Source organism: Mixophyes fleayi, chromosome 1, assembly GCF_038048845.1.
Source record: "Mixophyes fleayi isolate aMixFle1 chromosome 1, aMixFle1.hap1, whole genome shotgun sequence".
In the NCBI taxonomy this organism is placed as follows: Eukaryota; Metazoa; Chordata; class Amphibia; order Anura; family Limnodynastidae; genus Mixophyes; species Mixophyes fleayi.
Window position 1 is genome coordinate 64,166,763 of NC_134402.1, and position 24,214 is coordinate 64,190,976.

At 43.9% G+C, this 24,214-nt stretch overlaps 3 non-coding genes and 41 pseudogenes across 3 annotated transcripts; all 44 read left to right on the top strand.

Annotated features, from left to right (window-relative positions):
• The first annotated feature begins 20 nt into the window (after nt 1–20).
• On the top strand, nt 21–139 carry LOC142122079 (5S ribosomal RNA; annotated as a pseudogene).
• Nucleotides 140–222: 83 nt separating this feature from the next.
• LOC142136199 (5S ribosomal RNA) lies at nt 223–341 on the top strand (annotated as a pseudogene).
• Nucleotides 342–424: 83 nt separating this feature from the next.
• LOC142118300 (5S ribosomal RNA) lies at nt 425–543 on the top strand (annotated as a pseudogene).
• Nucleotides 544–626: 83 nt separating this feature from the next.
• Nucleotides 627–745, top strand: LOC142134636 (5S ribosomal RNA; annotated as a pseudogene).
• A 279-nt stretch (nt 746–1,024) lies between these two features.
• On the top strand, nt 1,025–1,143 carry LOC142128434 (5S ribosomal RNA; annotated as a pseudogene).
• A 284-nt stretch (nt 1,144–1,427) lies between these two features.
• LOC142136735 (5S ribosomal RNA) lies at nt 1,428–1,546 on the top strand (annotated as a pseudogene).
• Nucleotides 1,547–1,630: 84 nt separating this feature from the next.
• On the top strand, nt 1,631–1,749 carry LOC142125974 (5S ribosomal RNA; annotated as a pseudogene).
• Nucleotides 1,750–1,832: 83 nt separating this feature from the next.
• Nucleotides 1,833–1,951, top strand: LOC142136319 (5S ribosomal RNA; annotated as a pseudogene).
• Nucleotides 1,952–2,236: 285 nt separating this feature from the next.
• On the top strand, nt 2,237–2,355 carry LOC142128666 (5S ribosomal RNA; annotated as a pseudogene).
• Nucleotides 2,356–2,439: 84 nt separating this feature from the next.
• LOC142125985 (5S ribosomal RNA) lies at nt 2,440–2,558 on the top strand (annotated as a pseudogene).
• Nucleotides 2,559–2,641: 83 nt separating this feature from the next.
• On the top strand, nt 2,642–2,760 carry LOC142136322 (5S ribosomal RNA; annotated as a pseudogene).
• An 85-nt stretch (nt 2,761–2,845) lies between these two features.
• Nucleotides 2,846–2,964, top strand: LOC142118980 (5S ribosomal RNA; annotated as a pseudogene).
• Nucleotides 2,965–3,248: 284 nt separating this feature from the next.
• Nucleotides 3,249–3,367, top strand: LOC142128688 (5S ribosomal RNA; annotated as a pseudogene).
• An 84-nt stretch (nt 3,368–3,451) lies between these two features.
• On the top strand, nt 3,452–3,570 carry LOC142124635 (5S ribosomal RNA; annotated as a pseudogene).
• An 81-nt stretch (nt 3,571–3,651) lies between these two features.
• On the top strand, nt 3,652–3,769 carry LOC142135217 (5S ribosomal RNA; annotated as a pseudogene).
• Nucleotides 3,770–4,253: 484 nt separating this feature from the next.
• LOC142127200 (5S ribosomal RNA) lies at nt 4,254–4,372 on the top strand (annotated as a pseudogene).
• An 84-nt stretch (nt 4,373–4,456) lies between these two features.
• Nucleotides 4,457–4,575, top strand: LOC142129697 (5S ribosomal RNA; annotated as a pseudogene).
• An 81-nt stretch (nt 4,576–4,656) lies between these two features.
• On the top strand, nt 4,657–4,775 carry LOC142135393 (5S ribosomal RNA; annotated as a pseudogene).
• Nucleotides 4,776–4,861: 86 nt separating this feature from the next.
• LOC142127786 (5S ribosomal RNA) lies at nt 4,862–4,979 on the top strand (annotated as a pseudogene).
• An 84-nt stretch (nt 4,980–5,063) lies between these two features.
• Nucleotides 5,064–5,182, top strand: LOC142136470 (5S ribosomal RNA; annotated as a pseudogene).
• An 84-nt stretch (nt 5,183–5,266) lies between these two features.
• On the top strand, nt 5,267–5,384 carry LOC142135228 (5S ribosomal RNA; annotated as a pseudogene).
• A 485-nt stretch (nt 5,385–5,869) lies between these two features.
• Nucleotides 5,870–5,988, top strand: LOC142136905 (5S ribosomal RNA). Its single transcript, XR_012687575.1, has one exon. It is a non-coding gene; the product is annotated as a 5S ribosomal RNA (ribosomal RNA).
• Nucleotides 5,989–6,072: 84 nt separating this feature from the next.
• On the top strand, nt 6,073–6,191 carry LOC142121597 (5S ribosomal RNA; annotated as a pseudogene).
• A 283-nt stretch (nt 6,192–6,474) lies between these two features.
• LOC142119905 (5S ribosomal RNA) lies at nt 6,475–6,593 on the top strand (annotated as a pseudogene).
• Nucleotides 6,594–6,876: 283 nt separating this feature from the next.
• Nucleotides 6,877–6,995, top strand: LOC142124646 (5S ribosomal RNA; annotated as a pseudogene).
• Nucleotides 6,996–7,076: 81 nt separating this feature from the next.
• On the top strand, nt 7,077–7,194 carry LOC142135239 (5S ribosomal RNA; annotated as a pseudogene).
• Nucleotides 7,195–7,678: 484 nt separating this feature from the next.
• LOC142127213 (5S ribosomal RNA) lies at nt 7,679–7,797 on the top strand (annotated as a pseudogene).
• Nucleotides 7,798–7,881: 84 nt separating this feature from the next.
• LOC142129709 (5S ribosomal RNA) lies at nt 7,882–8,000 on the top strand (annotated as a pseudogene).
• An 81-nt stretch (nt 8,001–8,081) lies between these two features.
• On the top strand, nt 8,082–8,200 carry LOC142135404 (5S ribosomal RNA; annotated as a pseudogene).
• Nucleotides 8,201–8,286: 86 nt separating this feature from the next.
• On the top strand, nt 8,287–8,404 carry LOC142127797 (5S ribosomal RNA; annotated as a pseudogene).
• Nucleotides 8,405–8,488: 84 nt separating this feature from the next.
• On the top strand, nt 8,489–8,607 carry LOC142136471 (5S ribosomal RNA; annotated as a pseudogene).
• An 84-nt stretch (nt 8,608–8,691) lies between these two features.
• LOC142135250 (5S ribosomal RNA) lies at nt 8,692–8,809 on the top strand (annotated as a pseudogene).
• Nucleotides 8,810–9,294: 485 nt separating this feature from the next.
• Nucleotides 9,295–9,413, top strand: LOC142136907 (5S ribosomal RNA). The gene has a single exon (XR_012687576.1). It is a non-coding gene; the product is annotated as a 5S ribosomal RNA (ribosomal RNA).
• Nucleotides 9,414–9,497: 84 nt separating this feature from the next.
• On the top strand, nt 9,498–9,616 carry LOC142121608 (5S ribosomal RNA; annotated as a pseudogene).
• A 283-nt stretch (nt 9,617–9,899) lies between these two features.
• LOC142119927 (5S ribosomal RNA) lies at nt 9,900–10,018 on the top strand (annotated as a pseudogene).
• An 81-nt stretch (nt 10,019–10,099) lies between these two features.
• On the top strand, nt 10,100–10,217 carry LOC142136535 (5S ribosomal RNA; annotated as a pseudogene).
• Nucleotides 10,218–10,502: 285 nt separating this feature from the next.
• LOC142117143 (5S ribosomal RNA) lies at nt 10,503–10,621 on the top strand (annotated as a pseudogene).
• Nucleotides 10,622–10,706: 85 nt separating this feature from the next.
• On the top strand, nt 10,707–10,825 carry LOC142134565 (5S ribosomal RNA; annotated as a pseudogene).
• Nucleotides 10,826–10,908: 83 nt separating this feature from the next.
• LOC142136744 (5S ribosomal RNA) lies at nt 10,909–11,027 on the top strand (annotated as a pseudogene).
• A 76-nt stretch (nt 11,028–11,103) lies between these two features.
• LOC142136371 (5S ribosomal RNA) lies at nt 11,104–11,212 on the top strand (annotated as a pseudogene).
• Nucleotides 11,213–11,296: 84 nt separating this feature from the next.
• On the top strand, nt 11,297–11,415 carry LOC142136807 (5S ribosomal RNA; annotated as a pseudogene).
• An 82-nt stretch (nt 11,416–11,497) lies between these two features.
• Nucleotides 11,498–11,616, top strand: LOC142136501 (5S ribosomal RNA; annotated as a pseudogene).
• An 82-nt stretch (nt 11,617–11,698) lies between these two features.
• LOC142133168 (5S ribosomal RNA) lies at nt 11,699–11,817 on the top strand (annotated as a pseudogene).
• Nucleotides 11,818–12,094: 277 nt separating this feature from the next.
• On the top strand, nt 12,095–12,213 carry LOC142136826 (5S ribosomal RNA). Its single transcript, XR_012687531.1, has one exon. It is a non-coding gene; the product is annotated as a 5S ribosomal RNA (ribosomal RNA).
• Nucleotides 12,214–24,214: the final 12,001 nt, after the last annotated feature.

Here is a 24,214-nt window from a genome sequence, read left to right on the forward strand (position 1 = left end):
TAGGTCATTAGGAAACCAATACCTACAGCCACACCACCCTGAACAAGCCCAATCTCGTCTGATCTTGAAAGGTAAGCAGGGCTGGGCCTGGTTACTACTTGGATAGGAGACCACCTGGGAATACCAGGTGCTGTAGGCCTTTTTTTTTATTTTCTCTTGTTCCGGCTTTCGTCAATGCTGGTTTTGAGATGTATAAGAGATGTAGGTCATTAGGAAACCAATACCTACAGCCACACCACCCTGAATAAGCCCAATCTCGTCTGATCTTGAAAGGTAAGCAGCGCCGGGCCTGGTTACTACTTGGATAGGAGACCACCTGGGAATACCAGATGCTGTAGGACTTTTTTTTTATTTTCTCTTGTTCCTGCTTCCTTTAATGCTGGTTTTGGGATGTATAAGAGATGTAGGTCACTAGGAAACTAATATCTACAGCCACACCACCGTGAACATGCCCAATCTCATCTGAGTTTGGAAGCTAAGCAGGGTCGGGCCTGGTTAGTACTTGGATGGGAGACCACCTAGGAATTCCAGGTGCTGTAGGCTTTTTTTTTTATTTTCTCTTGTTCCAGCGTCCTTCAATGCTGGTTTTGAGATGTATAAGAGATGTAGGTCATTAGGAAACTAATACCTACAGCCACACCACCCTGAACATGCCCAATCTCGTCTGATCTTGGAAGCTAAACAGTGCTGGGCCTGGTTAGCATTTGGATGGGAGACCACCTGGGAATATCAGGTGCAGTATGCCTTTTTTTTTTTTTTTCTCTTGTTCCGGCTTTCTTCAATGCTGGTTTTGAGATGTATAAGAGATATAGGTCATTAGGAAATCAATACCTACAGCCATAGCACCCTGACCAAGCCCGATCTTGGAAGCTAAACAGAGCCAGGCCTGGTTAGTACTTGGATGGGAGACCACCTGGGAATACCAGGTGCAGTAGGCCTTTTTTTTTTTTTTTTCCTCTTGTTCCGACTTCCTTCAATGCTGGTTTTGAGATGTATAAGAGATGTAGGTCATTAGAAAACCAATACATACAGCCACACCACCCTGATCAAGCCCAATCTCGTCTGATCTTATAAGCTAAGCAGGGCCGGGCCTGGTTAGTACTTGGATGGGAGACCACCTAGGAATACCAGGTGCTGTAGGCCTTTTTTTTTTATTTTCTCTTGTTCCGGCTTCCTTCAAATCTGGTTTTCAGATGTATAAGAGATGTAGGTCATTAGGAAATCTATACCTTTAGTCACACCCCCCTGAACAAGCACAGTCTCATCTGATCTTGGAAGCTAAGCAGGGCCCGCCTGGTTAGTACTCTGATGGGAGACCACCTGGGAATATCAGGTGCAGTAGGCCTTTTTTTTTTTTTCTCTTGTTCCAGCTTCCTTCAATGCTGGTTTTGAGATGTATAAGAGATGTAGGTCATTAGTAAACCAATACCTACAGCCACAGCACCCTGAACAAGCCCAATCTCATCTGATCTTGCAAGCTAAGCAGTGCCAGACCTGGTTAGTACTTGGATGGGAGACCACCTGGGAATATCAGGTGCAGTTGGCCTGTTTTTTTTTTTTTCTCTTGTTCCAGCTTCCTTCAATGCTGGTTTTGAGATGTATAAGAGATGTAGGTCATTAAGAAACCAATACCTACAGCCACACCTCCCTGAACAAGCCCAATCTCATCTGATCTTCGAAGTTAAGCAGAGCCAGGCCTGGTTAGTACTTGGATGGGAGACCACCTAGGAATACCAGGTGCTGTAGGCTATTTTTTTTATTTTCTCTTGTTCCAGCTTCCTTCAATGCTGGTTTTGAGATGTATAAGCAATGTAGGTCATTAGGAAACCAATACCTACAGCCACAGCATCCTGAACAAGCCCAATTTTGTCTGATCTTGGAAGCTAAGTAGGGCCAGGCCTGGTTAGTACTTAAATGGGAGACCACCTGGGAATACCAGGTGCTGTAGGCCTTTTTTTTTTTATTTTCTCTTGTTCCAGCTTCCTTCAATGCTGGTTTTGAGAGGTATAAGAGATGTAGGTCATTAAGAAACCAATAGCTACAGCCACACCCCCCTGAACAAGCCCAGTCTCGTCTGATTTTGGATGCTAAGCAGGGCCAGTCTGGTTAGTACTTGGGTGGGAGCCCACCTAGGAATACCAGGTGCTGTAGGCCTTTTTTTTATTTTCTCTTGTTCCAGCTTCCTTCAATGCTGGTTTTGAGATGTATAAGAGATGTAGGTCATTTAGATACGAATACCTACAGCCACACCACCCTGAACAAGCCCAATCTCATCTGATCTTGGAAGCTAAGCAGTGCCGGGCCTGGTTAGTACTTGGATGGTAGACCACCTGGGAATATCAGGTGTTCTAGGCTTTTTTTTTTTTTTTTCTCTTGTTCCAGCTTCCTTCAATGCTGGTTTTGAGATGTATAAGAGATGTAGGTCATTAAGAAACCAATACCTACAGCCACACCTCCCTGAACAAGCCCAATCTCATCTGATCTTCGAAGTTAAGCAGAGCCAGGCCTGGTTAGTACTTGGATGGGAGACCACCTAGGAATACCAGGTGCTGTAGGCTATTTTTTTTATTTTCTCTTGTTCCAGCTTCCTTCAATGCTGGTTTTGAGATGTATAAGCAATGTAGGTCATTAGGAAACCAATACCTACAGCCACAGCATCCTGAACAAGCCCAATTTTGTCTGATCTTGGAAGCTAAGTAGGGCCAGGCCTGGTTAGTACTTAAATGGGAGACCACCTGGGAATACCAGGTGCTGTAGGCCTTTTTTTTTTTATTTTCTCTTGTTCCGACCTCCTTCAATGCTGGTTTTGAGATGTATAAGAGATGTTGGTCATTAGGAAATCAATACCTACAGCCACACCACCATGAACAAGCACAATCTCGTCTGATCTTGGAAGCTAAGCAGGGTCGGGCCTGGTTAGTACTTGGATGGGAGACCACCTGGGAATACCAGGTGCCGTAGGCCTCTTTTTTTTATTTTCTGTTGTTCCGACTTCCTTCAATGCTGGTTTTGAGAGGTATAAGAGATGTAGGTCATTAAGAAACCAATAGCTACAGCCACACCCCCCTGAACAAGCCCAGTCTCGTCTGATTTTGGATGCTAAGCAGGGCCAGTCTGGTTAGTACTTGGGTGGGAGCCCACCTAGGAATACCAGGTGCTGTAGGCCTTTTTTTTATTTTCTCTTGTTCCAGCTTCCTTCAATGCTGGTTTTGAGATGTATAAGAGATGTAGGTCATTTAGATACGAATACCTACAGCCACACCACCCTGAACAAGCCCAATCTCATCTGATCTTGGAAGCTAAGCAGTGCCGGGCCTGGTTAGTACTTGGATGGTAGACCACCTGGGAATATCAGGTGTTCTAGGCTTTTTTTTTTTTTTTTCTCTTGTTCCAGCTTCCTTCAATGCTGGTTTTGAGATGTATAAGAGATGTAGGTCATTAGGAAACCAATACCTACAGCCACAACACCCTGACCAAGCCCAATCACATCTGATCTTGGAAGCTAAGCAGTGCCGTGCCTGGTTAGTACTTGGATGGGAGATCACCTGGGAATATCAGGTGCTGTAGGCATTTTTTTTTTTTCTCTTGTTCCGACTTCCTTCAATGCTGGTTTTGAGATGTATAAGAGATGTAGGTCATTAGGAAACCAATACCTACAGCCACACCCCCCTGAACAAGCCCAGTCTCGTCTGATCTTGGAAGCTAAGCAGGGCCGGTCTGGTTAGTACTTGGGTGGGAGCCCACCTAGGAATACCAGGTGCTGTAGGCCTTTTTTTTTATTTTCTCTTCTTCCAGCTTCCTTCAATGCTGGTTTTGAGATGTATAAGAGATGTAGGTCATTTAGATACGAATACCTACAGCCACACCACCCTGAACAAGCCCAATCTCATCTGATCTTGAAAGCTAAGCAGGGCCGGTCCTGGTTAGTACTTGGATGGGAGACCAACTGGGATTATTAGGTGCACTTGGCATTTTTTTTTTTCTCTTGTTCCTGCGTCCTTCAATGCTGGTTTTGAGATGTATAAGAGATGTAGGTCATTAGGAAACTAATACCTACAGTCACACCACTCTTAACAAGCCAAATTTTGTCTGATCTTGGAAGCTAAGCAGGGCCGTGCCTGCTTAGTACTTGGATGGAAGACCACCTGGGATTACCAGGTGCAGTAGGCCTTTTTTTTTATTTTCTCTTGTTCCTGCTTCCTTCAATGCTGGTTTTGAGATGTATAAGAGATGTAGGTCATTAGGAAACTAATACCTACAGCCACACCACCCTGAACATGCCCAATCTCGTCTGATCTTGGAAGCTAAGCAGTGCCGGGCCTGGTTAGTACTTGGATGGTAGACCACCTGGGAATATCAGGTGTTCTAGGCTTTTTTTTTTTTTTTTCTCTTGTTCCAGCTTCCTTCAATGCTGGTTTTGAGATGTATAAGAGATGTAGGTCATTAGGAAACCAATACCTACAGCCACAACACCCTGACCAAGCCCAATCACATCTGATCTTGGAAGCTAAGCAGTGCCGTGCCTGGTTAGTACTTGGATGGGAGATCACCTGGGAATATCAGGTGCTGTTGGCATTTTTTTTTTTTCTCTTGTTCCGGCTTCCTTCAATGCTGGTTTTGAGATGTATAAGCAATGTAGGTCATTAGGAAACCAATACCTACAGCCACAGCATCCTGAACAAGCCCAATTTTGTCTGATCTTGGAAGCTAAGCAGGGCCAGGCCTGGTTAGTACTTAAATGGGAGACCACCTGGGAATACCAGGTGCTGTAGGCCTTTTTTTTTTTATTTTCTCTTGTTCCGACTTCCTTCAATGCTGGTTTTTAGATGTATAAGAGATGTTGGTCATTAAGAAACCAATAGCTACAGCCACACCACCCTGAACAAGCCCAATCTCATCTGATCTTGGAAGGTAAGCAGTGCCGGGCCTGGTTAGTACTTGGATGGGAGACCACCTGGGAATATCAGGTGTTGTAAGCTTTTTTTTTTTATTTTCTCTTGTTTCAGCTTCCTTCAATGCAGGTTTTGAGATGTATAAGAGATGTAGGTCATTAGGAAACCAATACCTACAGCCACAACACACTGAACAAGCCCAATCTCGTCTGATCTTGGAAGCTAAGCTGTGCCGGGCCTGGTTAGTACTTGGATAGGAGACCACCTGCAAATATCAGGTGCAGTAGGCCTTTTTTTTTTTTTGTCTCTTGTTCCGGCTTCCTTCAATGCTGGTTTTGAGATGTATAAGAGATGTAGGTCATTAGGAAACCAATACCTACAGCCACACCCCCCTGAACAAGCCCAGTCTCGTCTGATCTTGGAAGCTAAGCAGGGCCGGTCTGGTTAGTACTTGGGTGGGAGCCCACCTAGGAATACCAGGTGCTGTAGGCCTTTTTTTTTATTTTCTCTTCTTCCAGCTTCCTTCAATGCTGGTTTTGAGATGTATAAGAGATGTAGGTCATTTAGATACGAATACCTACAGCCACACCACCCTGAACAAGCCCAATCTCATCTGATCTTGAAAGCTAAGCAGGGCCAGTCCTGGTTAGTACTTGGATGGGAGACCAACTGGGATTATTAGGTGCAATTGGCATTTTTTTTTTTTCTCTTGTTCCTGCGTCCTTCAATGCTGGTTTTGAGATGTATAAGAGATGTAGGTCATTAGGAAACTAATAGCTACAGTCACACCAACCTTAACAAGCGAAATTTTGTCTGATCTTGGAAGCTAAGCAGGGCCGTGCCTGCTTAGTACTTGGATGGAAGACCACCTGGGATTATCAGGTGCAGTAGGCCTTTTTTTTTATTTTCTCTTGTTCCTGCTTCCTTCAATGCTGGTTTTGAGATGTATAAGAAATGTAGGTCATTAGGAAACTAATACCTACAGCCACACCACCCTGAACATGCCCAATCTCGTCTGATCTTGGAAGCTAAGCAGCGCAGGGCCTGGTTAGTACTTGGATGGGAGACCACCTGGGAATATCAGGTGTTGTAGGTATTTTTTTTTTATTTTCTCTTGTTCCAGCTTCCTTCAATGCTGGTTTTGAGATGTATAAGAGATGTAGGTCATTAGGAAACCAATACCTACAGCCACAACACCCTGAACAAGCCCAATCACATCTGATCTTGGAAGCTAAGCAGTGCCGTGCCTGGTTAGTACTTGGATGGGAGATCACCTGGGAATATCAGGTGCTGTAGGCATTTTTTTTTTTCTCTTGTTCCGGCTTCCTTCAATGCTGGTTTTGAGATGTATAAGAGATGTAGGTCATTAGGAAACCAATACCTACAGCCACACCACCCTTAACAAGCCAAATTTTGTCTGATCTTGGAAGCTAAGCAGGGCCGTGCCTGCTTAGTACTTGGATGGAAGACCACCTGGGATTACCAGGTGCAGTAGGCCTTTTTTTTTTATTTTCTCTTGTTCCTACTTCCTTCAATGCTGGTTTTGAGATGTATAAGAGATGTAGGTCATTAAGAAACTAATACCTACAGCCACAACACCCTGAACAAGCCCAATCTCATCTGATCTTGGAAGCTAAGCAGTGCCGTGCCTGGTTAGTACTTGGATGGGAGATCACCTGGGAATATCAGGTGCTGTAGGCATTTTTTTTTTTCTCTTGTTCCGGCTTCCTTCAATGCTGGTTTTGAGATGTATAAGAGATGTAGGTCATTAGGAAACCAATACCTACAGCCACACCACCCTTAACAAGCCAAATTTTGTCTGATCTTGGAAGCTAAGCAGGGCCGTGCCTGCTTAGTACTTGGATGGAAGACCACCTGGGATTACCAGGTGCAGTAGGCCTTTTTTTTTTATTTTCTCTTGTTCCTACTTCCTTCAATGCTGGTTTTGAGATGTATAAGAGATGTAGGTCATTAAGAAACCAATACCTACAGCCACAACACCCTGACCAAGCCCAATCACATCTGATCTTGGAAGCTAAGCAGTGCCGTGCCTGGTTAGTACTTGGATGGGAGATCACCTGGGAATATCAGGTGCTGTAGGCATTTTTTTTTTTTCTCTTGTTCCGACTTCCTTCAATGCTGGTTTTGAGATGTATAAGAGATGTAGGTCATTAGGAAACCAATACCTACAGCCACACCCCCCTGAACAAGCCCAGTCTCGTCTGATCTTGGAAGCTAAGCAGGGCCGGTCTGGTTAGTACTTGGGTGGGAGCCCACCTAGGAATACCAGGTGCTGTAGGCCTTTTTTTTTATTTTCTCTTCTTCCAGCTTCCTTCAATGCTGGTTTTGAGATGTATAAGAGATGTAGGTCATTTAGATACGAATACCTACAGCCACACCACCCTGAACAAGCCCAATCTCATCTGATCTTGAAAGCTAAGCAGGGCCGGTCCTGGTTAGTACTTGGATGGGAGACCAACTGGGATTATTAGGTGCACTTGGCATTTTTTTTTTTCTCTTGTTCCTGCGTCCTTCAATGCTGGTTTTGAGATGTATAAGAGATGTAGGTCATTAGGAAACTAATACCTACAGTCACACCACTCTTAACAAGCCAAATTTTGTCTGATCTTGGAAGCTAAGCAGGGCCGTGCCTGCTTAGTACTTGGATGGAAGACCACCTGGGATTACCAGGTGCAGTAGGCCTTTTTTTTTATTTTCTCTTGTTCCTGCTTCCTTCAATGCTGGTTTTGAGATGTATAAGAGATGTAGGTCATTAGGAAACTAATACCTACAGCCACACCACCCTGAACATGCCCAATCTCGTCTGATCTTGGAAGCTAAGCAGTGCCGGGCCTGGTTAGTACTTGGATGGTAGACCACCTGGGAATATCAGGTGTTCTAGGCTTTTTTTTTTTTTTTTCTCTTGTTCCAGCTTCCTTCAATGCTGGTTTTGAGATGTATAAGAGATGTAGGTCATTAGGAAACCAATACCTACAGCCACAACACCCTGACCAAGCCCAATCACATCTGATCTTGGAAGCTAAGCAGTGCCGTGCCTGGTTAGTACTTGGATGGGAGATCACCTGGGAATATCAGGTGCTGTTGGCATTTTTTTTTTTTCTCTTGTTCCGGCTTCCTTCAATGCTGGTTTTGAGATGTATAAGCAATGTAGGTCATTAGGAAACCAATACCTACAGCCACAGCATCCTGAACAAGCCCAATTTTGTCTGATCTTGGAAGCTAAGCAGGGCCAGGCCTGGTTAGTACTTAAATGGGAGACCACCTGGGAATACCAGGTGCTGTAGGCCTTTTTTTTTTTATTTTCTCTTGTTCCGACTTCCTTCAATGCTGGTTTTTAGATGTATAAGAGATGTTGGTCATTAAGAAACCAATAGCTACAGCCACACCACCCTGAACAAGCCCAATCTCATCTGATCTTGGAAGGTAAGCAGTGCCGGGCCTGGTTAGTACTTGGATGGGAGACCACCTGGGAATATCAGGTGTTGTAAGCTTTTTTTTTTTATTTTCTCTTGTTTCAGCTTCCTTCAATGCAGGTTTTGAGATGTATAAGAGATGTAGGTCATTAGGAAACCAATACCTACAGCCACAACACACTGAACAAGCCCAATCTCGTCTGATCTTGGAAGCTAAGCTGTGCCGGGCCTGGTTAGTACTTGGATAGGAGACCACCTGCAAATATCAGGTGCAGTAGGCCTTTTTTTTTTTTTGTCTCTTGTTCCGGCTTCCTTCAATGCTGGTTTTGAGATGTATAAGAGATGTAGGTCATTAGGAAACCAATACCTACAGCCACACCCCCCTGAACAAGCCCAGTCTCGTCTGATCTTGGAAGCTAAGCAGGGCCGGTCTGGTTAGTACTTGGGTGGGAGCCCACCTAGGAATACCAGGTGCTGTAGGCCTTTTTTTTTATTTTCTCTTCTTCCAGCTTCCTTCAATGCTGGTTTTGAGATGTATAAGAGATGTAGGTCATTTAGATACGAATACCTACAGCCACACCACCCTGAACAAGCCCAATCTCATCTGATCTTGAAAGCTAAGCAGGGCCAGTCCTGGTTAGTACTTGGATGGGAGACCAACTGGGATTATTAGGTGCAATTGGCATTTTTTTTTTTTCTCTTGTTCCTGCGTCCTTCAATGCTGGTTTTGAGATGTATAAGAGATGTAGGTCATTAGGAAACTAATAGCTACAGTCACACCAACCTTAACAAGCCAAATTTTGTCTGATCTTGGAAGCTAAGCAGGGCCGTGCCTGCTTAGTACTTGGATGGAAGACCACCTGGGATTATCAGGTGCAGTAGGCCTTTTTTTTTATTTTCTCTTGTTCCTGCTTCCTTCAATGCTGGTTTTGAGATGTATAAGAAATGTAGGTCATTAGGAAACTAATACCTACAGCCACACCACCCTGAACATGCCCAATCTCGTCTGATCTTGGAAGCTAAGCAGCGCAGGGCCTGGTTAGTACTTGGATGGGAGACCACCTGGGAATATCAGGTGTTGTAGGTATTTTTTTTTTATTTTCTCTTGTTCCAGCTTCCTTCAATGCTGGTTTTGAGATGTATAAGAGATGTAGGTCATTAGGAAACCAATACCTACAGCCACAACACCCTGAACAAGCCCAATCACATCTGATCTTGGAAGCTAAGCAGTGCCGTGCCTGGTTAGTACTTGGATGGGAGATCACCTGGGAATATCAGGTGCTGTAGGCATTTTTTTTTTTCTCTTGTTCCGGCTTCCTTCAATGCTGGTTTTGAGATGTATAAGAGATGTAGGTCATTAGGAAACCAATACCTACAGCCACACCACCCTTAACAAGCCAAATTTTGTCTGATCTTGGAAGCTAAGCAGGGCCGTGCCTGCTTAGTACTTGGATGGAAGACCACCTGGGATTACCAGGTGCAGTAGGCCTTTTTTTTTTATTTTCTCTTGTTCCTACTTCCTTCAATGCTGGTTTTGAGATGTATAAGAGATGTAGGTCATTAAGAAACTAATACCTACAGCCACAACACCCTGAACAAGCCCAATCTCATCTGATCTTGGAAGCTAAGCAGTGCCGTGCCTGGTTAGTACTTGGATGGGAGATCACCTGGGAATATCAGGTGCTGTAGGCATTTTTTTTTTTTCTCTTGTTCCGGCTTCCTTCAATGCTGGTTTTGAGATGTATAAGAGATGTAGGTCATTAGGAAACCAATGCCTACAGCCACACCCCCCTGAACAAGCCCAGTCTCGTCTGATCTTGGAAGCTAAGCAGGGCCGTTCTGGTTAGTACTTGGGTGGGAGCCCACCTAGGAATACCAGGTACTGTAGGCCTTTTTTTTTATTTTCTCTTGTTCCGGCTTCCTTCAATGCTGGTTTTGAGATGTATAAGAGATGTAGGTCATTCAGAAAACATTACTTACAGCCACAGCACCCTGAACAAGCCCAATCTAAACTGATCATGAAAGCTAAGCAGGGCACAGTCTGGTTAGTACTTGGATGGGAGATCAACTGGTATAACTAGGTGCAGTCGGCCTTTTTTTTTTTTTCCTCTTGTTCCTGCGTCCTTCAATGCTGGTTTTGAGATGTATTAGAGATGTAGGTCATTAGGAAACCAATACCTACAGCCACACCCCCCTGAACAAGCCCAATCTCGTCTGATCTTGGAAACTATGCAGGGTCGGGCCTGGTTAGTACTTGGATGGGAGACCACCTAGGAATACCAGGTGCTGTAGGCCTTTTTTTTTTTATTTTTAATTGTTCAAGCTTCCTTCAATGCTGGTTTTGAGATTTATAAGAGATGCAGGTCATTAGGAAATCAATACCTACAGCCACAGCACCCTAAACATGCCCAATCTTGTCTGATCTTGGAAGCTAAGCAGCACTGGGCCTGGTTAGTACTTGGATGGGAGACCACATGGGAATATCAGGTGCTGTAGGCCTTTTTTTTTATTTTCTCTTGTTCCAGCTTCCTTCAATGCTGGTTTTGAGATGTATAAGAGATGTAGGTCATTAGGAAATCAATACCTACAGCCACAGCACCCTAAACAAGTCCAATCTCATCTGATCTTGGAAGCTAAGCAGGTCATGGTCTGGTTAGTACTTGGATGGGAGACCACCTGGGAATACCAGGTGTTGTAGACTTTTTTTTTCTCTTGTTCCGGCTTTTTTAATGCTGGTTTTGAGATGTATAAGAGATGTAGGTCATTAGAAAACCAATACCTACAGCCACAGCACCCTGAACAAGCCTGACCTTGGAAGCTAAGCAGGGCTGGGCCTGGTTAGTACTTGGATGGGAGACCACCTGGGAATACCAGGTGCTGTAGGCCTTTTTTTTTCATTTGCTCTTGTTCTGGCTTCCTTCAATGCTGGTTTTGAGATGTATAAGAGATGTAGGTCATTAGGAAATCAATACCTACAGCCACACCACCCTGAATAAGCCCAATCTCATCTGGTCTTGGAAGCTAAGCAGGGCCAAGCCTTGTTAGCACTTGGATGGGAGACCACCTGGGAATACCAGTTGTTGTAGGCCTTTTTTTTTTTTTCTCTTGTTCCGGCTTCCTTCAATGCTGGTTTTGAGATGTATAAGAGATGTAGGTCATTAGGAAACCAATACCTACCGCCACACCACCCTGAGCAAGCCCAATCTCATCTGATCTTGGAAGCTGAGCAGGGTCAGGCCTGGTTAGTACTTGGATGGTTGGTCACATGGGAATACTAGGTGCTGTAGGCTTTTTTTTTATTTGCTCTTGTTCCGGCTTCCTTCAATGCTGGTTTTGAGAGGTATAAGAGATGTAGGTCATTAGGAAGCCAATACCTACAGCCACACCACCCTGAATAAGCCCAATCTCGTTTTATTTTGGAAGCTAAGCAGGGCCGGTCCTGGTTAGTACTTGGATGGGAGACCGCCTGGGGATACCGGGTGCTGTAGGTTTTTTGTTTTTTTTCTCTCTTGTTCCTGCGTCCTTCAATGCTGGTGTTGAGATGTATAGCTGATGTAGGTCATTAGGGAACTAATACCTACAGCCACACCACCCTGAACATGACTGATCTTGGAAGCTAAGCAGGGCCGGCCCTGGAAAGTACTTGGATGGGAGACCACCTCGGAATACCAGGTGCTGTAGGCCTTTTTGTTTTATTTTCTCTTGTTCCGGCTTCCTTCAATGCTGGTTTTGAGATGTATAAGAGATGTAGGTCATTAGAAAACCAATACCTACAGCCACACCACCCTGAATAAGCCCAATCTCATCTGATCTTGGAAGCTAAGCAGGGCTGGGCCTGGTTAGTACTTGGATGGGAGACCGCCTGGGGATACCAGGTGCTGTAAGTTTTTGTTTTTTTTCTCTCTTGTTCCTGCGTCCTTCAATGCTGGTGTTGAGGTGTATAAGTGATGTAGGTCAGTAAGCAATGGAGCTCTCCTTTTCTTGTGTTACCTATATAACACAGTAGAATATGACTGCAGAATTACACCAACCCTGACAGCACTAGTATTTGTATTTTTCTGGAATGAGAATTAGCAATGGAGCTCTCCTTTTTGTGTGTTACCTTTATAACAGTAGAATATGACTGCAGAATTACACCAACCCTGACAGCACTAGTATTGGTATTTTTCTGCAATGAGAATTGCCAATAGAGCTCTCCTTTTTGTGTGTTACCCACAGGGCCGCCGAGAGGGGGGGGGAGCGGGTACATTTTACACGGGCCCTCACTGTTAATTAAAAAAAAAAAACAATTTCCACCCATTCCCTGCGGATTTTTTTTTTATTTTTCCCTCCACGCGGGTGGGTGGGGGGGGGGGTGGTACGGGTCCGCGTCCTCCTCGATCGTTGGTGGGGGGAGCTGTAAGGAAAATAAAATTAAAAAAACATACTCACGTGACAGCTGCGCTCCTCCTCTCTGCTTCATTCACACTGACTGCCGGGCATGACGTCATCAACTCACACCCGTCAGTCAGTGAGGAGCGCCGCAGCCAGGAGGACCAAGCATGAAGAGAGAAGAGAAGACAGAAGACAGAAGAGAAAAGAAAAGAAATAAGCTGACATAAGGTGAGCAGAGAAACGGAGAGGCAAGGGGGAAAACAGAAAGGGACAGTGCTATAAAGAAGGGAGAGAGGCACAGAGGAAAGATAATGGGGGAGAGAGGCACAGAGGAAAGATAATGGGGGAGAGAGGCACAGAGGAAATATAATGGGGGAGAGAGGCACAGAGGAAAGATAATGGGTCAGAGAGTCACAGAGGAAAGATAATGGGGGAGAGAGTCACAGAGGAAAGATAATGGGGGAGAGAGGCACAGAGGAAAGATAATGGGTGAGAGAGGCACAGTGGAAAGATAATGGGGTAGAGAGGCACAGAGGAAAGATAATGGGGGAGAGAGGCACAGATGAAAGATAATGGGGGAGAGAGGCACAAAGGAAAGAAAATGGGGGAGAGAGAGGCACAGAGGAAAGATAATGGGAGAGAGAGGCACAGAGGAAAGATAATGGGGGAGAGAGTCACAGAGGAAAGATAATGGGGGAGAGAGGCACAGAGGAAAGGTAATGGGGGAGAGAGGCACAGAGGAAAAAAAAGGGGAGAGAGGCAAAAAGTAAAAAAGAAGGGGGAAAAGCAGCATGGATGGCGCAGTGTGATCTTAAGGGGGCACAGTGTAGTTGTGATGAAGGGGCACAGTATTGTGTGTGTGATGGCACAGGGGGCTTGTTGCAATGTAGTGTGTGTGAGGTAGGTGGCGGCTAATTAATGGGCGCTATTTTGTTTGTAGGGTGATGGTGAGGCAATTTAATAGTGGGGATTATTAATTTAAGATGGGGTGGTTTGGGGGCTATTGAATATGTGGGTGAGTTTGGGGAGAATGAGGTCCATTTATTAAATGTGACTATGAATTATTTAATGGCAGTGATGGTTGCGGGAAATAGGTATTGCTGTTTGCAGGAAGGGAATAGGTTTATTTATTAAATGTGAATACTATTATTTTAATGTTGGGGCTGGAGGAAGGCCTAATTATTAATCGTGGGTGCTATTGATTTAACGCCGGGGCTGGCTGTAATTTTCTAAATGTAGCCATTTTTTTCCCAAATAGGCCCTTCAACATTCCAGGATCCAGACAAGCCACAACTAAAGAAACCAGCAGCCACAGGTGGAAAATGTGAGAAGAACAGGTAGGAGAGAGCAGCAGAGTGTGTGAAATGTTGTGATTCTATTAGGGACAATGGCAATTTTTGGTGAGTGTTGTGCCCAATGTAAGATGCAGGCCAAGACTGAACTCTTTGTGTACACACTGCATTATTTGTATACTACACTTTGGTGCTAGATGTCTTAAAAGTCAGGAGTGCTGGGACATATATGACGCTCTGGTGAATTCAAGACCTAGTGATTTTGATGTGCTAGCCACGCCCCAACAGCGCATTGCCACGCCCCCAAATGCATGACCACGCTCCCGAATTTTTTTGCGCCGCCCTGGGACGGCGCAAATTTTTTTTTAGGGCTCACTCGACTATGAGGGGGGGCCCCATGAATTTGTTGTACCCGGGTCCTGATTTCCTCTTGGTAGCCCTGGTTACCTATATAACACAATCAATTTTCCTGCAGAATTACACCAACCCTGACAGCACTAGTATTTGTATTTTTCTGCAATGAGAATTAGCAACGGAGCTCTCCTTTTTGTGTTACCTATACAACACAACAGAGTTTCACTGCAGAATTACACCAATCCTAACAGCACTAGTATTTTTATTTTTCTGCAATGAGAATTGAAAATGGAGCTCTTCTTTATTTGTGTTACCTATATAACACAGTAAACTTTGACTGCAGAATTACACCAACCCTGACAGCACTAGTATTTGTATTTTTATGCAATGAGAATTACCAAGGGAGCTCTCCTTTTTGTGTGTTACCTTTATAACACAGTAGAATATGACTGCAGAATTACACCAACCCTGACAGCACTAGTATTTGTATTTTTCTGCAATGAGAATTAGCAATGGAGATCTCCTTTTTGTGTGTTACCTATATAACACAGTAGAATGTAACTGCAGAATTACGCCAACCCTGACAGCACTACTATCTGTATTTTTCTGCAAGGAGAATTAGCAATGGAGCTCTCCTTTTTGTGTGTTACCTTTATAACAGTAGAATATGACTGCAGAATTACACCAACCCTGACAGCACTAGTATTGGTATTTTTGTGCAATGAGAATTGCCAATAGAGCTCTCCTTTTTGTGTGTTACCCACAGGGCCGCCGAGAGGGGGGGGGGGGCGGGTACATTTTACACGGGCCCTCACTGTTAATTAAAAAAAAAAAAACAATTTCCCCCATTCCCTGCGGATTTTTTTTTTATTTTTCCCTCCCCGCGGGTGGGTGGGGGGGGGGGGGGTACGGGTCCGCGTCCTCCTCGATCGTTGGTGGGGGGAGCTGTAAGGAAAATAAAATTAAAAAAACATACTCACGGGACAGCTGCGCTCCTCCTCTCTGCTTCATTCACACTGACTGCCGGGCGTGACGTCATCAACTCACGCCCGTCAGTCAGTGAGGAGCGCCGCAGCCAGGAGGACCAAGCATGAAGAGAGAAGAGAAGACAGAAGACAGAAGAGAAAAGAAAAGAAATAAGCTGACATAAGGTGAGCAGAGAAACGGAGAGGCAAGGGGGAAAACAGAAAGGGACAGTGCTATAAAGAAGGGAGAGAGGCACAGAGGAAAGATAATGGGGGAGAGAGTCACAGAGGAAAGATAATGGGGGAGAGAGGCACAGAGGAAATATAATGGGGGAGAGAGGCACAGAGGAAAGATAATGGGTCAGAGAGTCACAGTGGAAAGATAATGGGGGAGAGAGGCACAGAGGAAAGATAATGGGTGAGAGAGGCACAGTGGAAAGATAATGGGGTAGAGAGGCACAGAGGAAAGATAATGGGGGAGAGAGGCACAGAGGAAAGATAAAGGGGGAGAGAGGCACAGAGGAAAGATAATGGGGGAGAGAGGCACAAAGGAAAGAAAATGGGGGAGAGAGAGGCACAGAGGAAAGATAATGGGAGAGAGAGGCACAGAGGAAAGATAATGGGGGAGAGAGTCACAGAGGAAAGATAATGGGGGAGAGAGGCACAGAGGAAAGGTAATGGGGGAGAGAGGCACAGAGGAAAAAAAAGGGGAGAGAGGCAAAAAGTAAAAAAGAAGGGGGAAAAGCAGCATGGATGGCGCAGTGTGATCATAAGGGGGCACAGTGTAGTTGTGATGAAGGGGCACAGTATTGTGTGTGTGATGGCACAGGGGGCTTGTTGCAATGTAGTGTGTGTGAGGTAGGTGGCGGCTAATTAATGGGCGCTATTTTGTTTGTAGGGTGATGGTGAGGCAATTTAATAGTGGGGATTATTAATTTAAGATGGGGTGGTTTGGGGGCTATTGAATATGTGGGTGAGTTTGGGGAGAATGAGGTCCATTTATTAAATGTGACTATGAATTATTTAATGGCAGTGATGGTTGCGGGAAATAGGTATTGCTGTTTGCAGGAAGGGAATAGGTTTATTTATTAAATGTGAATACTATTATTTTAATGTTGGGGCTGGAGGAAGGCCTAATTATTAATCGTGGGTGCTATTGATTTAACGCCGGGGCTGGCTGTAATTTTCTAAATGTAGCCATTTTTTTCCCAAATAGGCCCTTCAACATTCCAGGATCCAGACAAGCCACAACTAAAGAAACCAGCAGCCACAGGTGGAGAAAGTGAGAAGAACAGGTAGGAGAGAGCAGCAGAGTGTGTGAAATGTTGTGATTCTATTAGGGACAATGGCAATTTTTGGTGAGTGTTGTGCCCAATGTAAGATGCAGGCCAAGACTGAACTCTTTGTGTACACACTGCATTATTTGTATACTACACTTTGGTGCTAGATGTCTTAAAAGTCAGGAGTGCTGGGACATATATGACGCCCTGGTGAATTCAGGACCTAGTGATTTTGATGTGCTAGCCACACCCCAACAGCGCATTGCCACGCCCCCAAATGCATGACCACGCTCCCGAATTTTTTTGCGCCGCCCTGGGACGGCGCAAATTTTTTTTTAGGGCTCACTCGACTATGAGGGGGGGGGCCCCATGAATTTGTTGTACCCGGGTCCTGATTTCCTCTTGGTAGCCCTGGTTACCTATATAACACAATCAATTTTCCTGCAGAATTACACCAACCCTGACAGCACTAGTATTTGTATTTTTCTGCAATGAGAATTAGCAACGGAGCTCTCCTTTTTGTGTTACCTATACAACACAACAGAGTTTCACTGCATAATTACACCAATCCTAACAGCACTAGTATTTGTATTTTTCTGCAATGAGAATTGAAAATGGAGCTCTTCTTTATTTGTGTTACCTATATAACACAGTAAACTTTGACTGCAGAATTACACCAACCCTGACAGCACTAGTATTTGTATTTTTATGCAATGAGAATTACCAAGGGAGCTCTCCTTTTTGTGTGTTACCTTTATAACACAGTAGAATATGACTGCAGAATTACACCAACCCTGACAGCACTAGTATTTGTATTTTTCTGCAATGAGAATTAGCAATGGAGATCTCCTTTTTGTGTGTTACCTATATAACACAGTAGAATGTAACTGCAGAATTACGCCAACCCTGACAGCACTACTATCTGTATTTTTCTGCAAGGAGAATTAGCAATGGAGCTCTCCTTTTTGTGTGTTACCTTTATAACAGTAGAATATGACTGCAGAATTACACCAACCCTGACACCACTAGTATTGGTATTTTTGTGCAATGAGAATTGCCAATAGAGCTCTCCTTTTTGTGTGTTACCCACAGGGCCGCCGAGAGGGGGGGGGGGCGGGTACATTTTACACGGGCCCTCACTGTTAATTAAAAAAAAAAAAACAATTTCCCCCATTCCCTGCGGATTTTTTTTTTATTTTTCCCTCCCCGCGGGTGGGTGGGGGGGGGGGGGGTACGGGTCCGCGTCCTCCTCGATCGTTGGTGGGGGGAGCTGTAAGGAAAATAAAATTAAAAAAACATACTCACGGGACAGCTGCGCTCCTCCTCTCTGCTTCATTCACACTGACTGCCGGGCGTGACGTCATCAACTCACGCCCGTCAGTCAGTGAGGAGCGCCGCAGCCAGGAGGACCAAGCATGAAGAGAGAAGAGAAGACAGAAGACAGAAGAGAAAAGAAAAGAAATAAGCTGACATAAAGTGAGCAGAGAAACGGAGAGGCAAGGGGGAAAACAGAAAGGGACAGTGCTATAAAGAAGGGAGAGAGGCACAGAGGAAAGATAATGGGGGAGAGAGTCACAGAGGAAAGATAATGGGGGAGAGAGGCACAGAGGAAATATAATGGGGGAGAGAGGCACAGAGGAAAGATAATGGGTCAGAGAGTCACAGTGGAAAGATAATGGGGGAGAGAGGCACAGAGGAAAGATAATGGGTGAGAGAGGCACAGTGGAAAGATAATGGGGTAGAGAGGCACAGAGGAAAGATAATGGGGGAGAGAGGCACAGAGGAAAGATAAAGGGGGAGAGAGGCACAGAGGAAAGATAATGGGGGAGAGAGGCACAAAGGAAAGAAAATGGGGGAGAGAGAGGCACAGAGGAAAGATAATGGGAGAGAGAGGCACAGAGGAAAGATAATGGGGGAGAGAGTCACAGAGGAAAGATAATGGGGGAGAGAGGCACAGAGGAAAGGTAATGGGGGAGAGAGGCACAGAGGAAAAAAAAGGGGAGAGAGGCAAAAAGTAAAAAAGAAGGGGGAAAAGCAGCATGGATGGCGCAGTGTGATCATAAGGGGGCACAGTGTAGTTGTGATGAAGGGGCACAGTATTGTGTGTGTGATGGCACAGGGGGCTTGTTGCAATGTAGTGTGTGTGAGGTAGGTGGCGGCTAATTAATGGGCGCTATTTTGTTTGTAGGGTGATGGTGAGGCAATTTAATAGTGGGGATTATTAATTTAAGATGGGGTGGTTTGGGGGCTATTGAATATGTGGGTGAGTTTGGGGAGAATGAGGTCCATTTATTAAATGTGACTATGAATTATTTAATGGCAGTGATGGTTGCGGGAAATAGGTATTGCTGTTTGCAGGAAGGGAATAGGTTTATTTATTAAATGTGAATACTATTATTTTAATGTTGGGGCTGGAGGAAGGCCTAATTATTAATCGTGGGTGCTATTGATTTAACGCCGGGGCTGGCTGTAATTTTCTAAATGTAGCCATTTTTTTCCCAAATAGGCCCTTCAACATTCCAGGATCCAGACAAGCCACAACTAAAGAAACCAGCAGCCACAGGTGGAGAAAGTGAGAAGAACAGGTAGGAGAGAGCAGCAGAGTGTGTGAAATGTTGTGATTCTATTAGGGACAATGGCAATTTTTGGTGAGTGTTGTGCCCAATGTAAGATGCAGGCCAAGACTGAACTCTTTGTGTACACACTGCATTATTTGTATACTACACTTTGGTGCTAGATGTCTTAAAAGTCAGGAGTGCTGGGACATATATGACGCCCTGGTGAATTCAGGACCTAGTGATTTTGATGTGCTAGCCACACCCCAACAGCGCATTGCCACGCCCCCAAATGCATGACCACGCTCCCGAATTTTTTTGCGCCGCCCTGGGACGGCGCAAATTTTTTTTTAGGGCTCACTCGACTATGAGGGGGGGGCCCCATGAATTTGTTGTACCCGGGTCCTGATTTCCTCTTGGTAGCCCTGGTTACCTATATAACACAATCAATTTTCCTGCAGAATTACACCAACCCTGACAGCACTAGTATTTGTATTTTTCTGCAATGAGAATTAGCAACGGAGCTCTCCTTTTTGTGTTACCTATACAACACAACAGAGTTTCACTGCATAATTACACCAATCCTAACAGCACTAGTATTTGTATTTTTCTGCAATGAGAATTGAAAATGGAGCTCTTCTTTATTTGTGTTACCTATATAACACAGTAAACTTTGACTGCAGAATTACACCAAACCTGACAGCACTAGTATTTGTATTTTTATGCAATGAGAATTACCAAGGGAGCTCTCCTTTTTGTGTGTTACCTATATAACACAGTAGAATGTAACTGCAGAATTACGCCAACCCTGACAGCACTACTATCTGTATTTTTCTGCAAGGAGAATTAGCAATGGAGCTCTCCTTTTTGTGTGTTAGCTATATAGCACAGTAAAATTTGACTGCAGAATTACACCAACTCTGACAGCACTAGTATTTGTATTTTTCTGCAATGAGAATTAGCAATGGAGATCTCCTTTTTGTGTGTTACCTATATAACACAGTAGAATGTAACTGCAGAATTACGCCAACCCTGACAGCACTACTATCTGTATTTTTCTGCAAGGAGAATTAGCAATGGAGCTCTCCTTTTTGTGTGTTAGCTATATAGCACAGTAAAATTTGACTGCAGAATTACACCAACTCTGACAGCACTAGTATTTGTATTTTTCTGCAATGAGAATTAGCAATGGAGATCTCCTTTTTGTGTGTTACCTATATAACACAGTAGAATGTAACTGCAGAATTACGCCAACCCTGACAGCACTACTATCTGTATTTTTCTGCAAGGAGAATTAGCAATGGAGCTCTCCTTTTTGTGTGTTAGCTATATAGCACAGTAAAATTTGACTGCAGAATTACACCAACTCTGACAGCACTAGTATTTGTATTTTTCTGCAATGAGAATTACCAATGGAACTCTGCTTTTTTTGTGTTTTACCTATATAACACAGTAGAATTTGACTGCAGACTTACACCAACCCTGACTGCACTAGTATTTCTATTTTTCTGCAATGAGGATGACCAATGGAGCTCTCCTTTTTTTGTGTTTTACCTATATAACACAGTAGAATTTGACTGCAGAATTACACCAACACTGACTGCACTATTTGTATTTTTCTGCAATGAGAATTACCTATGGAGCACTTCTTTTTGTGTTACCTTTATAACACAATAAAATTTGACTGCAAAATTACACCAACCCTGACAGCACTAGTATTTGTATTTTTCTGCAATAAGAATTACCAATGGAACTCTCCTTTTTGTGTGTTACCTATATAACACAGTAGAATGTGACTGCAGAATTACACCAACCCTAACAGCACTGGTATTTTTATTTTTATGCAATGAGAATTACCAATGAAGCTCTCCTATTTGTGTGTTACCTATATAACACAATAGAATTTGACTGCAGAATTATACCAACCCTGACAGCACTAGTATTTTTATTTTTATGCAATGAGAATTAGCAATGGAGCTCTCCTTTTTGTGTGTTACCTATATAACACAGTAGAATGTGACTGCAGAATTACACCAACCGTGACAGCACTAGTATTTGTATTTTTCTGCAAATGAGAATTAGCAATGGAGCTCTCCTTTTTGTGTGTTACCTATATAACACAGTAATGTTTGACTGCAGAATTACACCAACCCTGACAGCACTAATATTTGTATTTTTCTGCAATGAGAATTAGCAACTGAGCTCTCCTTTTTGTGTGTTACCTATATAACACAATAGAATTTGACTGCAGAATTACACCCACCCTGACAGCACTAGTATTTGTATTTTTCTGCACTGAAAATTACCAATGGTGGTCTCCTGAATGTCACTGTAGACTTTCTTGAACACTGCTACCCCCTCCTCTTTCAATTCTATCTATTTGGCTGACCAACTGCTCTGCACAGTGTGCTGCCCCTTCTGTGTCTCTCTTTCAAATGGAGAGACACAGGGCAGTATTTATAGATTTCAAAACTCACGAGATCCGACGACATAACAATGACGTTTTGACTCGATTTCGATTCCAAAAAAGCACAACGGTACCGAGCAGGTTCGGCTTGATACTCGGATAGACTAAGTTCGGGTGTGTTTGGTTCGCGAGGAACCGAGCCTGAGCATCTCTAGTAATTACATTACTACAGAGAATATGGATGGAGAGCAGGCTGGATAAATTGGGGGAGGGGAGGGAGGAGGCTGATGAAAACATTGGTAATAGGAAGCTATAGAAATAGGGGGAAAGAGGAGGCTACAGAATATTGGGGAGGTAGATGGCTGGAGAAAATGTGAGGGGGGAGAGTAACCTGGGGAAAACTAGGGGTGAAAAGAGGAGCCTACTGAAATTGGAGGGAGGGGAGGCAACACAAAATGGTGGGGCGAGGGAGGTCTCTGGACAAAAGGGGGTGAGATGTGGCTGCAAAGAACTGGGGAGCTGTGACTGGAGATAACTGGGTGGAAGAGAATTTTCAGAAATCCCCATGAGTTTCAGATTATTAATATTAAGGATAGGGTTGAGCAACAATTAATTTTTTTAGCATTTTCCAACTATTTGGCTCCCCTCTGTTGCTGTCCATTATCATTTGTTTTACATCCAGAGAAAATATTAACACATGCAAATAAATAAATAAAGGTAATTTAAATGACATAAATACAGCACTAATATCATCATCATCATTTATTTATTTATATAGCGCCACTAATTCCGCAGCGCTGTACAGAGAACTTACTCACATCAGTCCCTGCCCCATTGGAGCTTACAGTCTAAATATGTATATTTATTAAAAGTTTGTGGGCAAGAGGGTATGTGAGAAGAAAGCTGTTGGCAAGGGGGCATGTGAGAGGAAAACATTGTGGCAGGGGGTCATTTTTGCGAAAAGCAGGTGGGCTGGTGGGACATTTCAAAGAAATGCTGGTGGCCAGTGGGATATGTGTGAAACAGCTGGTTAGGGCACCTAAGGCAGGTATGCTTGTTATATATACGCTGGTGGGCATGTGTTGGCATATGTGAAAGTAGCTGGAGGGCAGATAGGCATGTGTGAGAGAAGCTGGTAGGCAGTGGTGGCATGTCATGGTGTAACAGGTCTGTGATGATTTTTTTTGTTGTTGCTCTGAAATCTAACATTTGGAGCCTTCCCTTTATATAACCTGAGTTTGCTTGTGGGCAGCAGTGGAGACTGGACAACATTCTACATCATTGCATCTGGATTGCAGTCTTACCAGCCAGCAAGGAGAAGGTAAAGGTTATTTTTATTTTACAAATGTATATGTCAAGGAGCTGGCTGGGCTGGGGAGCAGGGGGCATCTACCCCCTAGGCCAGTCCCATAGTCGACTGCCTGGGGCTCGCTCTCTGGGCCACTTGCATTCTTTTTCCTTTATAATGATTCTAATAGGCTGCTTAGCAGAGTCTCTACGCTAATGTTAGAGGCTGGGAAATGTGTACTTGGGGTTGGAGGGGCGGTAGCCTGAAGCTTTTCCTAGGGCACTGAGCAACCTTGCACAGCCCTGGGATTTAAGTACTGCTTATATTTTATATAATAAAGACATTAAAATCTAAAAAAAAAAAAAAAAATCGAAAAATATTTTAACAAAATTGACTGAAATAATAAATACTAAAAATATTTTTTTAATTCAATTTCTTTGTTATCACCTTAAATAGTGATAACAGAACAAGTAATGCTGCAATACACGTACCACCACAATACTTATTCATATAAGCTTTCAGAAACCCGGTGAATCTTATTGCCACCTATGGTCACCACCAGTGGTAGTAGCGCTATCGCCGGAGGTGACCCCTTAATGTATAGAGCGATATCCTATTACTAGATAAAAGGGTTTCACCTTATGATATACATGCCCCTTGGTATCTCTTTACTTGGGAAAATAGCTAAGCATCAGGGAGTGGATTAATAGGGTTTGTGAGAATATAAGCTTTTGACAACATTTACATATAGAATAAGGTCACACCCAGAAAACTGTACGAATGGACCCTAGCTGTTAATGTGCAGCATTTTATGTAAGTGAGTAAATGCTACAACTGGAGTTGTCTTGCATCCAAAAACTGCATTAACTGTTCCTGTGCATATAGCATGAGCGTTACCTAAGGGTTTAGTGAACCCAAGTTTGTGTCCGCAGGATGGTGAAAGCACCCTCAGCCTTACTAGTGCCTGTGTGTACAAAGCCTTATTCTGTAAAATAACCTAATCACCAGGATAATATAGTACCAAGGCTTACTCTCAGGTATCAGCTCAATAGCTCATTCCACCCTTAAATGGTTAATGTTCTAGAGCTCAAGGAGTTAACCCAGTGAGGCAGGGCCAGAGCTGAGGAAATAAAGCTATTTGTTAGGAGAGGTCAGGTGATAAGTGGGAGGGGGAAGAGCACATGATAAAAAGCCAGGGAAAGGGGAGGGGTTATTCATTTGTTTGTTTGGAGAGAGCAGCAGTGTTCTGTCTGTCTCAGGAAATTAGCAGCAATGTGAAACTATAGGTGTCTATGAATTAGTGAGAGAAGCAGAGGTGCTCAGGGGGCAAACTGTAATGCTGGGATTATTAGCAAGACAGGGAATGACTGTGC